The sequence below is a fragment of the Cupressus sempervirens genome, chromosome 11 (assembly GCF_028749045.1).
Source record: "Cupressus sempervirens isolate cs-2001-9-10 chromosome 11, ASM2874904v1, whole genome shotgun sequence".
In the NCBI taxonomy this organism is placed as follows: Eukaryota; Viridiplantae; Streptophyta; class Pinopsida; order Cupressales; family Cupressaceae; genus Cupressus; species Cupressus sempervirens.
In genome coordinates, this window is record NC_143128.1 from 528,856,153 (window position 1) to 528,873,549 (window position 17,397).

The following is a 17,397-nucleotide window of genomic DNA, read 5'->3' on the forward strand; positions in this document are numbered from 1 at the left end:
GTAGAAAACCAAGAATTTCTATAAGGGTCAGAGTGGAGTCTTAATTTTAATTTGTGTCCTAATTTTTAATAGCAGTAGCCCATTTCTATACAAGAACTTCTCTAACTCTAGGGTCAAGTTCAAGGACACAGAAGAGTGGCCCTGGAGTATGATAGCCTTTCAGAGGTTGAACTTCACAACTAAAGACATATTGGACTGTATAGAAGAAACCATCATTATAAGAATGGGCGCTAGGAGTACTGTCTACATGGAAGAATTACTAGGAGGAGAGGGAACTGTGGCTATCAAAAAGCCATGGAAAACTCGCAAATATTTTGAAGTCTCAAAGGCCAACATTAAAGTTGAGGTGGAAATGCTCTTAAAATCACAACCAATCCTGAAGGGATGTTGCAATTGTTGGACCCTTATGTTGTTGGTGTCTTGTGTGGTCATGTACATGAAGAAGTCATATTAATTTTGTAGGTTACTCTGTTCTGCATCACATAATTTTCCAAGCTTCAAGCTACAATTAAGAGCAAAAGTCCTAAAGTAACAATTTAGGGTTATTGACAGAAGAAATGCATACCGTAGAATTTTTGGGAAAAAATCATAATTTGTGGGCTCGACTTTAGGATGAGGTAGTTACAACAAGTTATTATCCAGTCTTAGCTCAAAAGGAAGCGAAAAATGACATTCAAAAACATATTCAAAAGTGTAATGCAAAGTCAAAATTTACAGAGGAAACCCTCACTATGCTACAAAATCATATTATTAGATAACAAAATAAGAAATACATAGTCAAAATTTACAAAAAAACCCTCACCACCAACATCATATTACTAGATAAAAAAATAAGAAATACATACGTTGTCATACTACTGAATAACAAAATACAATGTCATACTAATGGATAACAAAGTTAAAAGAAATAGCCATCTCAAAAACCTTTTTTTTAATTTTGCAGAGATGTGAACCCATGTTTGAATTTTGTTTGAATTTCGCATAGGCATGGACAGATTGTAAAGGTGGAAGTTCTATAGAGATTGTAAGAGACAAGAATGTCAAAGGAATGACTTTCATGGCTTCATATTCTCCAGGAAAGTTCATGTCCAACCAAAAAGCTTCTAGATTAAAAATAATAACCAATATAATTGAAGAACTTATTGGAAGAGTTTAAATTTTATGTGTATTTATTTAAATGAAAATAAATTTTCTACTTGCTATTTTACCTTTTAACCAATGAGAATAAAGATAATTGACATTTTCTATATTTGAAAAATATTTATAAATCTATAAACATAAGAAACATGCATCTATGTAAAAAAAACTAAAAAAAAAACTTAAATATGATTGGTTAATATTATTGGTCTACTTACATCAAGCATCATAGCCACGCGAGGAACTTATAAATAAAAAGGAAAGTATTTATGGAAAATAGCATTTAAAAACCTTTGCATTTTTTATAATTGAATCTAGGCATGAGTAATTTAACCGATACCACATTACTTAACAGTAGGACTCCGTAATAGTGGAACAATGTTAAAATAGTCATCTGCCATAATATGGAACTCGCCTTGCAGCTTACCTTGCCATGCACAACCTCATCATTAGCGTTGGATCGTGAAAACTTCAAGGCAAAGGTTGTTCCTTTTCACTTCACTACTGCTCTTTCAATTGGTTTTGGGTTTTGTCTGAATTGTCATGGCTGACGCTTTTCTTTGGATTTGGAGCAGTATGATGCCAAGAAGCTTCACGTCCACTTCATCAAAACTGGGAAGCACTCTGATGGCTTCCTCACAACTAAACTGGTTCAGATGAACGGGAAGTCTGGAGATATTGAGGCTGCGCTGTATATATTTGACGAAATGTCTCACCGAAATTTAGGGGCATGCAATGTCGTGATTGGAGTTTATGTTTGATGTGGAGAAGCAGATTGTGAGGCCTCACCCTGACCCATTGTAGCATAGTGATACATTACTATTATTTTTATATTCATGACTCAAGATATCGAGACATTCTCTGATGCTTAGAACATACTTTATTATTTTATGTTGTGTGATGTTACTTTCAGATATATTTGATGATTTTCTTTTAATGTTTCATGTATATGTATGTTGATGAAATCAGTAAATGTAGGATGGAGACTTTGATTTAAGAGATTTTAAATGTTTAAGAATTTAGCAGGATGAAGGAACGCTTATTGATGTGTGTTTCAATTTATGTGAATTTCTGATTACATATATGTACATGTGATTTTTGCGAGACTACTGATGTGTGCAATGAGTGTGCAGATATTTTAGTCGAGAAACCCTATGGAGGAACATAACTGATCTCTTTGCGCTAATTTTGGAAACCTTGTTGTTCGTAATTCACGTGTTGTATTGTGAGATATATGTATGTATCTTCTTTGTTCAGTGAATGTTAATGTTCGTAATTATGTTCTTTTAGTGTCGCTTGACACTCATAAACTGGTTATGTTTTTCAGCATGCTGCTTAGGGTTAATTGTTTAACCTTTGGACCAAGTTGGTTTAAGTTAGTGTCAGTTTACTATTACGTTCTTAATTGAGGTTAGTCATCCCTAATTTGAATTAGTGCTTAATTTGTATGTTAGAGTAGTTAGAAGGTCCTATTTTATTCTTATATTTTATTTGGCTCTAAACCTCTTTCCTAAGGCTTAAAACTTGATATAATTATACCCAAAGGGTATGGGTATGGTTAGGGGTCTTTTCCAACCCCTAAGCCCCTTTTATTGACTTTTGAGGTCACTCAAAAAGTCTCTTTTTTCCTTTGTGTGAAAATTGACCATGGTTATCTTGAGTTACCTCACCTCATCCCCACTTAGGGTTTAACCATAGTGTAGATTGAGTTAGGAGTTTCTAGAATTGCTAGTGGGTGGAAGTAGTTATTGCTCCTTTTGGGTGGTTGAGTTGGAGGCTTATTTAAAGGCCCTTCTTGGACTTGTGGAGGTGGTTACCCAATCTCTACATTTAGAGAGGAGTTCTTGAAGATTTAAGGAAGGAAGGGGAAACTCTACTCAAACTTGTTTATTTGCCATTACCTCTTGTGAAGGTAGGAAATTCTCATCTTCCTTATTCAGTTTCCATGTTTGTTTCATGCTTATGCTACCTTGTTGTTGTTTCAATGTTTTTATGTTTGTGGGTATGTTGGAAAGTTTTAAAAACCATGTTATTTTGGATGTTTTCTTTTCATGTTTATGTTTGCAATTTTGAGATTTTTCTTGCATGGGTGTTTTGGTATTACTCACCCTTGGAGAGGGCAGAAGTGACCAATTTTGGGAAAGGTCTGTTTAGTTGGACTCCAACTAGTGTAGAGTCTCTTCTCAGGATGAGAAGAGGGAGAAAGGGTAGGGTGTTATGGGCCCCTACCCGTCAGCACAAACTTGGTATGAGTATAGCATATTTGAATGATAGAACGAAAGTTCTTGGTTAATAGCCCCGATTGGACATCTAATTTGGTGTTGTGCTTGACTTCTCCTATTGGAAGAATCCACCTTTCCCTAGTGTTGATTCATTGTAGATCTTATTGTGAAAACCTTGTATGAATATGCATGTTTTGAATTGTTCTTCTTCATGCTTTTGGTCACCTGATCAGATTTTGTTTCCTCCATGGTTCTAGAAATGAGTTCGAGAAAACATTATTAATCCCTTGATTATGATCATGAAGAAAATTTGATTAAATTGTTGAAATTTGGGATTGAGATCCTATTGTAAATTGTATTTTAAACTTGATGTAAATGGCAATGAAGCTGGGTTTTCTTCCTGGTTCTTTCTTGACTGAGCCTTTGAATCAGGTTGGCCAATAAAATTGGTGTTGAGTATAATTGCTTGTCATGTGCTTTAGTTGTAAATTTTAAATTTAGATGCATGAATTTTAAAATTTGGATGGAATTGATGATGTTTAAATTGGTAAAAATTTCAAGGTTTTCCTGCATGTTGAAAACGAAAATTATACCATGGATGTAGGTTCAGTTGATTTGAGCAAAATTTTCAAGTTCTTTATATGTTCATTATATGATTAAAATGAAATTTATGTTAAAGAAAGAAAAGAGGATTATAGTTAATAGTTCTATTCAAGATGTAAGGAGATCAAATTTAATCATGTACTTTTTTAGACATAAACTATTGTATCAATGTTTAAAGCTTGTCAAAATATATATATATATATATACACCTTGAAAAAAAAATACATGACTTTAAATCTACACTTAAAAAATTTCATCAAAAAAAAAAATGTTGCAAGAGAGTAAAACTCTCTGCCTTTTGTATGGGAGAAAATTTAAATGCCTCCTTGCAACAGAGAATATTCCCCAGAATATTCTTATTTTTAAAATTTTGAAATAAGACAAAATAAAAAGAAAATATAGATATTAGTGTTCAAAAGTCACAAGGAAAATTCAAAAAAAAAAATTAAAAATTAAAAAAGAAAAAAAAAAAATTTAAAAAAAAAAAATAAAAATATATATATATATATAACTAAATATCTAAACTTACCTACAAAACTTTATAACATCAATGCTTACCTTGGATGTCAGTTTTTGGAGAGGGCGATTTTTAAAAAAAAATGTTTTATTCCTTGCAAAGTCAAATGTCATCATAGTGATGGCGTCGCCCTTATCACATCCACTATTGCTGCAGACCATGGAAAAGATTTTATTATGTTTTTGGAACTTTGGTTTATCACCTCCCTAGCAGCTTTGGGCGTCACTTATGCACTGGCCTGCAAGTCTGGCCTTGGGCAGAGCGCTTACCCATGGCCAGCGCTTGGGAAGCGCTTGCCCAAGGACCAAGTAGGGCATAGGGTGGTGTAAAGGGAGATAGGGGTAGTGTAGGGGGTTAGTAGGTAGGTTAGTAGGTAGGTTGTTTTATTATTATTATTTTTATTATAGTTTAGTTGTTCTTAAGTATTAGTTGTTAGTTTTATTGTGTTTAGTTATGTTATGTTGTTAGTATTAGTATTAAGTTTAGAGTTATGATATTTTATGTAATGTTAGTTTTAAAGTTAATAAAGTTTTCTTTGTTGTTAGTTTTAGAACTAAGTTAGTTTAACATTAAAAATGTAATATAGTTTTAGATTTTAAATTAGTTAGCATTATATATATATATATATATATATATATATATATATATATATATATATATATATATATATATATATATATATATATTGTAATATAATTTAGTTGCAATTATAGTTGTAATTTGGTTAGTTAGTTCTTAGATTTATTTAGTTGTTTTAATATTAATGTTAATTAGTCTTGGAATATTACTAGCTTCAATTTAGATATATGTAAAATTGATTTTAGTATTTTATTTATGTTAAATTTGTTTAGATTTTAGAGATGTTAGTATTGAATAGAATCTTGTTAATTTGGTTTTAATAAATTGATTTATTAAATTAACTTTGTTAAAGATAGTTAGTATTAGATGTGAATATTAATGGGTTTAATTAAAGATGGTTAGTCCCATGTATCCGATTTTATTAGACTAATTAATAATTTGTTTAATTAATGATCGATATCAATCTTATAACAAAAGTTTTAATATCTTAACGATGTATTCCTCCACTAGAGTTTTAGACTTAAGATGTATTGTAGTGAACCTTTACTTCTCTTGCAGGAATCCAATTAAAACTTTGAGCACTCTAATTATTATAATTTAAAAATATATATATATTTGTTGTGTGGTTTTGCCCTCGCAGCTTGGGCATGACATTTTTTGTATCAGAGCCCATGTTTCAACACTAGAAACCTTAAACCATTGTGCTTCCTAAACTTAACTCAAACTTTTAATTGTGTAGATGCTGCCTGTTACTCGTAGCCGACGAGGCATAGGTCGTAGGGCTAGGGGTGGTAGAGTGGAACAGGAGGATGGACCACCTCCACCACCACCACCTCCACCTCGACCACCAACGAACCCGAACCAGGACATTATAGATGAACTTCAAACTTTGATCGGTGTAGTTCAGCAGAGAGTAGTACCTGTAGTTCAGTTAGTTCAGCAGATTCTAGTAGTGGAAGCAGAGGGACCCAGAGGAGGCGGGCCCAAAGTCAGAGAGAGGAATAGGAGTCCCCCACCGAGGCAGTTAGAGGGTCAAGGTGAACACGAGGAAGAGTCCATAGACCAGAGAGGACCCCCTTTTGACAGACCTCCTAGACATGTAGGAGATGACATCAGGGAATTGATTCGACTCGGACCACCATTGTTTAACGGTACCACTGAGGGTTCAATAGCAGAGGCATGGTTGCAGAGCCTACAACGGTGCTTTGGGTTACACCCTTATGGAAGTAATCTAAAAGCACGCTTAGCAGTTCATCAATTGAGAGGGGATGCCTCCAACTGGTGGCATCAGGAGGAGATCATTGGTGGAGTGAGGATGGACACCCTCACATGGAAATCTTTCCTAGAAAGATTCCAAGAGAGGTACTTGTCAGAGCATTTCTGACAGAAACAGATTGAGGAGTTCCATTCTCTTTATCAGAGAGGCCTTACAGTGGCACAGTACGAGAGCAGATTTCTTGAGCTCCTTCCTTATGTGGAATACATGAAGGACGAGAAACTTCGGGTGCATCGCTTTATCATGGGTCTAAATTTCTCACTTCAGGGCCTAGTTAGGATGGCATTCCCGACCACCTTTAGACAGGCAGTGGAGATAGCACTAGTTGCTGAGGATACTCGAGGTAGGCAGGAGTCACAAGATCAGTCTAAGAACCAAAACTCCTCCCAGCAGAAACCCCTTTGGAAAGGGAATCAGAACTATATAGCAAGGTCCTCTAAGGGCCAATAGTCTCAGTAGCCAAAACCCCAGTAGTAGTAGCAGCAAAAACCTTCTCAAGGTTATTAGGGCTCCAAGCCCAAGTAGTGGCAGTCACAGGGACCTAGGCAAGATAAAAAAGTATAGGCCCCACAGTCACAGTCAGTGAAGACTCAGCAGTCTTCTAGGGGTGGATACGGCGGATCTAGGGTGGATACAACGGATCTAGCAGGTCAGGAGGCCCACAGTAGTCTGGGTCATAGGGTGCACGATCTTAGACTCGCAGACCATGCTACACTTGTGGTGGCATGGGTCATATAGCTAGGGAGTGTCCGCAGGGACAGTCATCCAATGGTCAGAGTAGGGCTTTTTCAGAGCTGACAGTTGGTGACATGGGTAGATCCCATAGGGTTTTTGTAGTGGTTGACAACTGCCAGGCTGAGCATCAGGCCATAGTTATCAAGGCTACAGGTATTAAATAGGGCTGTATGGTTGCAGTTTTATTTGATTCTGGGGCTACTGACTCTTTTATATCTCCATTTGTGGTGGAGCGTTACAGGCTAGTGGCAGTTAGACATGATGTTAGTTGGGAAGTAGAGTTAGCCTTAGGAGCCAGAGTGTCAGTTAATTCCTTGGTCCGGAGTTGTCAGATGCAGATTCGAGACATGTCCACTAGGATTGATCTACGCATTACCCCTCTAGGCTCTTATGATGTTGTTCTTGGCATGGATTGGCTTTATGCCCACAACGCCAAGATGGATTGTCGACAGAAGAGGGTGGAATGTGTGGATGATGATGGTATCTCTAGGGAGATCTTTGGAGTGAAGAGGCTAGTGTCCTTTTGTATGATTTTCGCTATGCAGCTTAGACGGTGCATGCAAAAGGGTTGTCAGTTGTTTGCTATCACTATTAGTGATAGAGAGGAAGATTCAGAGAGGGAGCCATCCCTTGATGATTTTCCAATCCTTCAAAATTTTTCCGATGTGTTTCCTTCAGAGCTTCCTGGTATGCCTCCACCTTGAGCAGTGGATTTTCACATAGACCTAGTGCCAGGAGCCGAGCCAGTTTTGAGAGCACCATACAGGATGACTGCTTATGAGCTTAGTGAGCTAAAGGCTTAGTTAGAGGAACTCTTAGAGAAGGGGCATATTCAAGCTAGTGTGTCACCTTGGGGTGCACCAGTGATCTTCATCAAGAAGAAGGATGGATCACTTAGGTTGTGTATTGATTATAGGCAATTGAACAAGGTGACCATCAAGAACCAATATCCTCTTCCCATAATCGATAACCTCTTTGATCAGTTGCAGGGTGCCCGAGTATTTTCAAAGATTGATCTGAAGTCGAGTTACCATAAGTTGAGGATTGTGGATAGTGATATCCCCAAGATAGCTTTTTGTACTAGGTATGGCCACTACGAGTTCACCGTGGTACCTTTTGGCCTTACGAATGTTCTAGCTATATTCATGAGCCTCATGAATGGAGTATTTCGTACATTTTTGGATAAGTTTGTGGTTTTGTTTGTTGATGACATTCTGATTTATTCTCATGATGAGAGAGAGCATGAAGAGCACCTGAGACAGGTATTGTAGAGGCTGAGAGAGAATCAGTTGTTTGGTAGCTTGTGGAAGTGTGCATTCTTCAGACTCGAGATACATTATTTGGGTCATGTCATATCAGGTGATGGTGTCTCAGTAGACCCATCAAAGATTAGGGCTATCATGGATTGGCCATCACCCACAAGTGTTACTGAAGTGAGGAGCTTTATGGGGCTAGCAGGATATTGCTGAGGCTTCATTTCAGGATTTTCTAGATTGGCACACCCCATCACATCTCTTCAGAGAAAGGGGAAGAAGTACGAGTGGACAGAGAAGTGTGGTAGAGCTTTTGAAGAGCTCAAGAGAGCCCTCACGAGTGCACCAATTCTTGCAGTACCAGATCCTGTTGCACATTTTGTGGTGTGCACCGATGCATCTTTAGATGGTCTAGGGGCAATCCTTATGCAGGAAGGGTGACCTATTTCCTTTGAGTCTAGGAAGTTGAAGACTCATGAACTCAATTATCCTACTCATGACCTAGAACTAGTGGCAGTGGTTCATGCCTTGGTGAGATGGTGACATTTCCTTCTGGGTCATAGATTCAAGATTCATTCCGATCACCAGAGCTTGCAGTACATATTTTCTCAGCTGAACCTTAATGCTAGGCAAAGAAGGTGGATGGAGTTCTTGTGTGAGTATGATTTTGATGTTCATTACATCAAGGGAAAGGAGAATGTGGTTGCAGATGCCTTAAGTAGAAGGCACCATGAGCTTTCATCTGTGACTACTTGCACTGACTTGAGAGAGCAGATCTTTGAGAGGATTGGACCTATTGCATATTGTTTAGCTTTGCCACCTAGCCTGTCACACATCCACGATGTGTTTCATATTTTAGTACTTAGAGGATACATTTATGATGAGTCTCATATTATAGATTGGGATGCTTTACAGGTGGAGTCAGACAGACAGCTAGCACTCGAGCCTATCTGCATTATTGCTCGATGGACCCTAGCATTTTGAGGCCGAGAGCTGGACAAGGTTAGGGTCCAACGGGATTGTTACGATGAGGTCACAGCTTCATGGGAGGATGTAGCGCATATGCGATCTCATTACCCGTACTTTTTTTATGAACTCCAGGAGGAAGTTCATGCCTAGTGGGGGAGGATGTGAGGCCTTGCCCCAACCCATCGTAGCATAGTGATACATTACTATTAGTTTGATATTCACGACTCGAGATGTCGAGACATTCTCTGATGCTTAGAACATACTTTATTATTTTATGTTGTGTGATGTTACTTTCAGATATATTTGATGATTGTTTTTTAATGTTTCATGTATATGTATGTTGATGAAATCAGTAAATGTAGGATGGAGACTTTGATTTAAGAGATTTTAAATGTTTAAGAATTTAGCAGGATGAAGAAATGCTTATTGATGTGTGTTTCAATTTATGTGAATTTTTTATTACATATATGTACATGTGATTTTTGCGGGACTACTGATGTGTGCAATGAGTGTGCAGATATTTTAGCCGAGAAACCCTACGGAAGAATAGAACTGATCTCTTTGTGCAAATTTTGTAAACCTTGTTGTTCATAATTCACGTGTTGTATTGTGAGATATATGTATGTATCTTCTTTGTTCAGTGAATGTTAATATTCATAATTATGTTCTTTTAGTGTCGCTTGACACTCGTAAACTGGTTATGTTCTTCAGCATGTTGCTTAGGGTTAATTGTTTAACCTTTGGACCAAGTTGGTTTAAGTTAGTGTCAGTTTACTATTAGGTTCTTAATTGACGTTAGTCATCCCTAATCCAGATTAGTGCTTAATTTGCATGTTAGAGTAGTTAGAAGGTCCTATTTTATTCCTAAATTTTATTTGGCTCTAAACCTCTTTCCTAAGGCTTAAAACTTGATATAATGATACCCAAAGGGTATGGGTATGGGTTAGGGGTCTTTTCCAACCCCTAAGCCCCTTTTATTGACTTTTGAGGTCACTCAAAAAGTCTCTTTTTGCCTTTGTGCGAAAATTGACCATGGTTATCTTGAGTTACCTCACCTCATCCCCACTTAGGGTTTAACCATAGTGTAGGTTGAGTTAGGAGTTTCTAGAATTGCTAGTGGGTTTAAGTAGTTATTGCTCCTTTTGGGTGGTTGAGTTGGAGGCTTATTTAGAGGCCCTTCTTGGACTTGTGGAGGTGGTTACCCAATCTCTACATTTAGAGAGGAGTTCTTGAAGATTGAAGGAAGGAAGGGGAAACTCTACTCAAACTTGTTCATTTGCCATTACCTCCTGTGAAGGTAGGAAATTCTCATCTTCCTTATTCAGTTTTCATGTTTGTTTCATGCTTATGCTACCTTGTTGTTGTTTCAATGTTTGTATGTTTGTGGGTATGTTGAGAAGTTTTAAAAATCATGTTATTTTGGATGTTTTCCTTTCATGTTTATGTTTGCAATTTTGAAATTTTTCTTGTATGGGTGTTTTGGTATTACTCACCCTTGGAGATGACAGAAGTGACCAATTTTGGGAAAGGTCTATTTCGTTGGACTCCAACCAGTGTAGAGTCTCTTCTCAGGACAAGAAGAGGGAGAAAGGGTAGGGTGTTATGGGCCCCTACCCATCAGCACAAACCTGGTAAGAGTATGGCATGTTTGAATGACAGAACGAAAGTTCTTGGTTAATAGCCTCGATTGGGCATCTGATTTGGTGTTGTGCTTGACTTCTCTAGTTGGAAGAATCCACCTTTCCCTAGTGTTGATTCATTGTGGATCTTATTGTGAAAACCTTGTATGAATATGCATGTTTTGAATTGTTCTTGTTCATGCTTTTGGTCACTTGATTAGATTGTGTTTCCTCCATGGTTCTAGAAATGAGTTGGAGAAAATATTATAAATCCCTTGATTATGATCATGAAGAAAATTTGATTAAATTGTTGAAATTTGGGATTGAGATCCTATTGTAAATTGTATTTTAAACTTGATGTAAATGGCAACGAAGTTGGGTTTTCTTCCTGGTTCTTTCCCGACTGAGCCTTTGAATCAGGTTAGCCAATAAAATTGGTGTTGAGTATAATTGCTTGTCATGTGATTTAATTGTAAATTTTAAATTTATATGGATGAATTTTATAATTTGGATGGAATTGATGATGTTTAAATTGGTAAAAATTTCAAGGTTTTCATTTATGTTGAAAACGAAAATTATACCATGGATGTAGGTTCAGTTGATTTGAGCAAAATTTTCAAGTTCTTTATATGTTCATTATATGATTAAAATGAAATTTATGTTAAAGAAAGAAAAGAGGATTATAGTTAATAGTTCTATTCAGGATGTAAGGAGATCAAAGATAATCATGTACTTTTTTAGACATAAACTATTGTATCAATGTTTAAAGCTTGTCAAAAAAAAAAAAAAATATATATATATATATATACACCTTGAAAAAAAAATACATGACTTTAAATCTACACTTAGAAAATTTCATCAAAAAAAAAAAATGTCGCAAGAGAGTAAAACTCTCTGCCTTTTGTATGGGAGAAAATTTAAATGCCTCCTTGCAACAAAGAATATTCTCCAGAATATTTTTATTTTTAAAATTTCGAAATAAGACAAAAAAAATATATATATATAGATATTAGTGTTCAAAAGTCACAAGGAAAATTCAAAAAAAATAAAAAATACATATAACTAAATATCTAAACTTACCTACAAAACTTTATAACATCAATGCTTACCTTGGACATCAGTTTTTGGAGAGGGCAGTTTTTAAAAAAAAATGTTTTATTCCTTGCAAAGTCAAATGTCATCATAGTGATGACGTCACCCTTATCACATCCACTATTGCTGCAGACCATGGAAAATATTTTATTATGTTTTTGGAACTTTGGTTTATCACCTCCCTAGCAGCTTTGTGCGTCACTTATGCGTTGGCCTGCAAGTCTGGCCTTGGGCAGAGCACTTACCCATGGCCAGCGCTTGGGAAGCGCTTGCCCAAGGACCAAGTAGGGCATAGGGTGGTGTAAAGGGAGATAGGGGTAGTGTAGGGGGTTAGTAGGTAGGTTAGTAGGTAGGTTGTTTTATTATTATTTTTATTATTATAGTTTAGTTGTTCTTAAGTATTAGTTGTTAGTTTTATTGTGTTTAGTTATGTTATGTTGTTAGTATTAGTATTAAGTTTAGAGTTATGATATTTTATGTAATGCTAGTTTTAAAGTTAATAAAGTTTTCTTTGTTGTTAGTTTTAGAACTAAGTAAGTTTAACATTAAAAATTTAATATAGTTTTAGATTTTAAATTAGTTAGCATTTTATATATATATATATATTGTACTATAATTTAGTTGCAATTGTTGTTGTAATTTAGCTAGTTAATTCTTAGATTTATTTAGTTGTTTTAATATTAATGTTAATTAGTCTTGGAATATTATTAGCTTCAATTTAGATATATGTAAAATTGATTTTAATATTTTATTTATGTTAAATTTGTTTAGATTTTAGAAATGTTAGTATTGAATAGAATCTTGTTAATTTAGTTTTAATAAATTGATTTATTAAATTAACTTTGTTAAAGATAGTTAGTATTAGATGTGAATATTAATGGGTTTAATTAAAGATGGTTAGTCTCATGTATCAGATTTTAGTAGACTAATTAATAATTTGTTTAATTAATGATCGATATCAATCTTATAACAAAAATTTTAATATCTTAACGATGTATTCCTCCACTAGAGTTTTAAACTTAAGATGTATTGTACTGAAAGCAGGAATCAAATTAAAACTTTGAGCACTCTAATTATTATAATTAAAAAATAAAATAAAATTTGTTGTGTGTTTTTGCCCTCGCAGCTTGGGCATGACACAGATGAGGCGTTAAAACTCTTCCGTCTAATGCAGATGAAGATGATAAAAAAGAGTCATTTTACTGCAAGCAGCGTTGTCAAGGCATGCACTGCCCTGTCAGTTTTTAAACATGGCAGAGAATTGCAAGCCCACAATATAAGAAGTGGGTTTGAATTGGATATTGTTCTGTACACTACACTAATTGATATGTACTGGAAAGGCGTGAGCGAACTGGATGCATGTAAACTGTTTGACAAAATACCACTTTGAAATTTGATTTCATGGAATGTTATATCAGGTTTTGTACAGAACGGCTTCGAGGTGAAGGCAGTGGATCTTTTTCTAAAAATGCAGGAGATGGGTTTCAATCCCAATCAATACATCAATTCCAATATGATAAAGGTATGTGGAGGTTTGCTACTAGCCGAGATGGGTAAACAAGGTACATGCTCTTGTTTCTAAAGCTGGATTGGAGTCGGATGTCATTGTTGGGAGTGCATTAGTTGATGGTTATGTTAAATGTGGGAATATTGAAGCAGCACAGATTGTATTTGGGAGAATGTCTGGATGGGATGTAGTTTCATGGACCACTATGATTGTGGGCTCTATCCAGGTTGGGAGGGATGATGAGGCTCTTGAAATGTTTCTTTCAAATGCTGGAGCACAATCTCATGAAACCGAACCACTTCACATATTCAGGAGTCCTAAAGGCATGCTCCAATTTAGCTGACATGGAATCTGGTAAACAAATTCATGCACACCTTATGAAAATATTATTGGAATCAAATGTCTCCGTGGGCAATTCTCTTATTAGCATGTATGCCAGGTGTGGCAATATAGATGATTCGCGGAAAGTATTTGATCTGATGTTAAGGAGGAATGTGGTTTCATGGAATGCTATGATCACAGCGTATGCTTTGCATGGAAATTGTAAGGAGGGGATTAAATTCTTTACGCAAATGCAACTTGCTGGGATTAAACCAAACCATATCACATTTGTTGGTGTCCTCACTGCTTGCAGCCATGGAGGCCTTGTAGAGCAAGGTCGTAGCTTCTTTCATTCAATGACAGCAGATCTTGGCATTGAAGCAACAATGGAACAATATGCTTGTATGGTTGATCTACTCGGTCGGGCAGGTCTATTGGAGGAGGCCTTCAAGATGATAAGACAAATCCCACAAGAACCTACAGCTCTTATATGGCGGACTCTGCTGGGTGCATGTAAAATCCATGGCAATTTGGAGCTAGGCTATTGTGCAGCACAGGCTCTCTTGAAATTGGAACCTAAGGATTCTGCTACATATGTGCTGTTGTCAGGTATTTATGCTGCATATGGCAGATGGGATGATGTGGCAAATTTAAGAAAAATAATGGAAGACTATGGCGTGAAAAAAGGAGGATCCAGGGCACAGCTGGATTCAGATAAAGAATAGGGTATATGAATTTCTTGCAGAAGATAGATCAAACCAGCAAGTGGAGGAAGATTATCAAATTGACAAAGCAACTACCGATGCATAAGTTTGACAAAACAAATGGGCAATGAAGGAAATATAGACAAGAAGGTTGTGAAATATTGCCTTTGGGCCTATCAGCAGACCCCTTGAAGAATTTGGAAAAAGATATTTAACTCGCATGCTACTCTGAATTTGCCTTGCAATATCATCCTAAACCGATGTTACAATTCTGGGTGGGGAAAGTCCTTGCATTTGTTGCTGACATCTATTAATTGAGCAGTGACTTTCATCTAGTACTGTTACATGTACTCGTTAAACTACAAAGAAATTATTTGAGCCCTTTCTCATCTTTTGCTTTCTTTATAAGAAGTTCTCAGGTCATATAGTAGGTTCACTTCTTTGGGAACTTATTAAGCACTTCTGCACTCCACATAGAGCTGGTAAAGGAAGCAGAAATCTCACGCAAAAAAAAATGATCCATGCTATAAATGGTGGACACCATCTTTTATAAGAAAGTCAATAAATTTGAAACCATCTTGGAGAAGGTCAGGTAGTTGACTTTCTCTCATCAGAAATAATGCGAAATTGGTCCATGCTATAACTGTTGGTAGCACTTTATTTATTTATTTAATTTTATTTGTAGATAAAAAAGAACAGTGAGATTTTTTTATAAAAGCAAATTGTCCAAAAGGATGATTAGAAAAATAGAAAAACGAAAATAAACAGAGATAAAACAACAAAACAATCTTCTGGTTTCTTCTTCGTCAAGTAAAAGCATCAATACAGATTATAACACAATGTAATTTAATAGCTGTTCCAGCAAACTTTTGCAAATTTAGGCATAGTTTCACAGTTAAGGAACAATCTCTTTATTTATTCTGACACAATCTCTTCCAATTTCTATTACAGACGTATTTTAACTACGTAGGGTGACCCATTTAGGGTTCATATCTCTGTTGAGCTGTTGTGCTTACAGACTTGTACCTATGCTGATATTTTGTATTAGCCAATTTGAGTGACTCAAAGTGTTCCGCTTGCCCATTACAACCAAAAAGGAAAGAAAAGAATAAGATACGACCGTGTAGAAGCTCATTCATTCATGACATTAATTTAACTCTTCCTTGGCCTTTCAATTGGTCCTGCAGGGGATGGCCCTCTGAAACCCAAAGTGATTTCATCTTCAACACAGCAATGAAAGGGAGCGGCTGAAACGTTCCTCCTTCTATTATCATCACAAATTTTACACAAGATTTTCTGCTGACCCCCTTGTCTACAAAGATTGTGAGACGGTAATGGGACGGGGACTTCCAGCTTAGACTTTTCAGCTTGGAATATGTGAGACTGCATTTGCATCCTCTGTAGATTGACGCCCATTGGAGCAAGTGGAAGAGATTGAACAACACCAGGGAATACTAATCTGGCAGAGAATGGTACCAAATTGCAGAATCTTGCATTGTATCTGCCAAGATCATGAGGTAGTCTAAACACTTGATGCCTGTGATTTTGATTCTGCAACATAAGAGACTGCACTCTTTGTAGATTCATGTCCATTATAGAGAATGGTACTGTGATAAGTAGCTTCTGCCAAATTTCCACACCTCCAAATGTCTTTATACAGATCAAAGGTGTTGAATACTGGTTGGGAGGCATCCCAAATTTCAAGCTCATCTGAATCTGAAAACGTTCCAATGTAAAAGGAGAATGCACATGTGCTAGAACCATCTCCATAATCAAATCCAGTAGTATTATCTGTTAGGAATAAGGTGTCTCAACCTTGTATAATTCTTATTCTTATTATTATTTGTTTTGTAAAATGTATTTTTGCAAATAATATGTAAATGTGAGTGTACATGTCTAGTTGGCATGTTGATCACTTACATGTGTCGGCATCTTGAAGTGTGTGAAGGAGATCATGGCTGAAATGGTCATGACGGATTCCTATGACGTGTAAGAGCTATTTAAGGAATGAGCTATGACGGGTGTAAGAGCATCTTATGACATGAGGCCTATTTGGGCGCCCAAGAATGAGTGGTTGGGGTGTGTAAGAGAATATGCCAAAAATAGGTTGGTATGACGGATTCCCTTACACTTCTCTTGTGACCGCTATTTTTGGCGGATTCTATGACAAGCTGTCATTGTCTATTCAAGGGATGGACACCCTTTTCTTGGTACTAGATGTACATGTGGCATTGTGCATGTTTCTTGGTAGTTGAGCCATGAAAAATGCCCAACTCCTTTGTAGGCATGTTGTTGGGTCTTAAGATGTTCATAAAAGGAGTATTGCATGTTGTAATGCAATAGAGAGTGAGAGATGAGAAGATATTTGCACAGGGTTATGCTGCCGGATTTTCTCTAGAATGGAGCAAGATGTAAATCTCCATGTGAAGGCTGAAAATGTATTATAATTTGTTGCTGAATAATACATTAGCTTGATGGTTTGGAGGGTGGGGTTTTTTACCTGGAAAGGTTTATTATAGAGAATGGTACTGTGATAAGGAGCTTTTGCCAAATTTCCACACCTCCAAATGTCTTTATACAGATCAAAGGTGTTGAATACTGGTTGGCAGGCATCCCAAATTTCAAGCTCATCTAAATCTAAAAACGTTCTAATGTAAAAGGAGAATGCACATGTGCTAGAACCATCTCCATAATCAAATCCAGTATTATCACCTACAAATATCTCAAACCAAATTCCACAATTCTGCCTTCAGTGAATTGCTTTTATAGATTGAATCTTCTTGTACAAATGAAATCCTTTCATAAACTCAATTCCTTTGCTTTTACGGATTGAGTCCCTTCTTGTATGAATTACTTTTTCAAA

At 36.3% G+C, this 17,397-nt stretch overlaps 1 pseudogene; it reads left to right on the top strand.

The window, feature by feature from the left end:
* The first annotated feature begins 1,541 nt into the window (after positions 1–1,541).
* On the top strand, positions 1,542–15,043 carry LOC149530704 (pentatricopeptide repeat-containing protein At4g13650 pseudogene; annotated as a pseudogene).
* Positions 15,044–17,397: the final 2,354 nt, after the last annotated feature.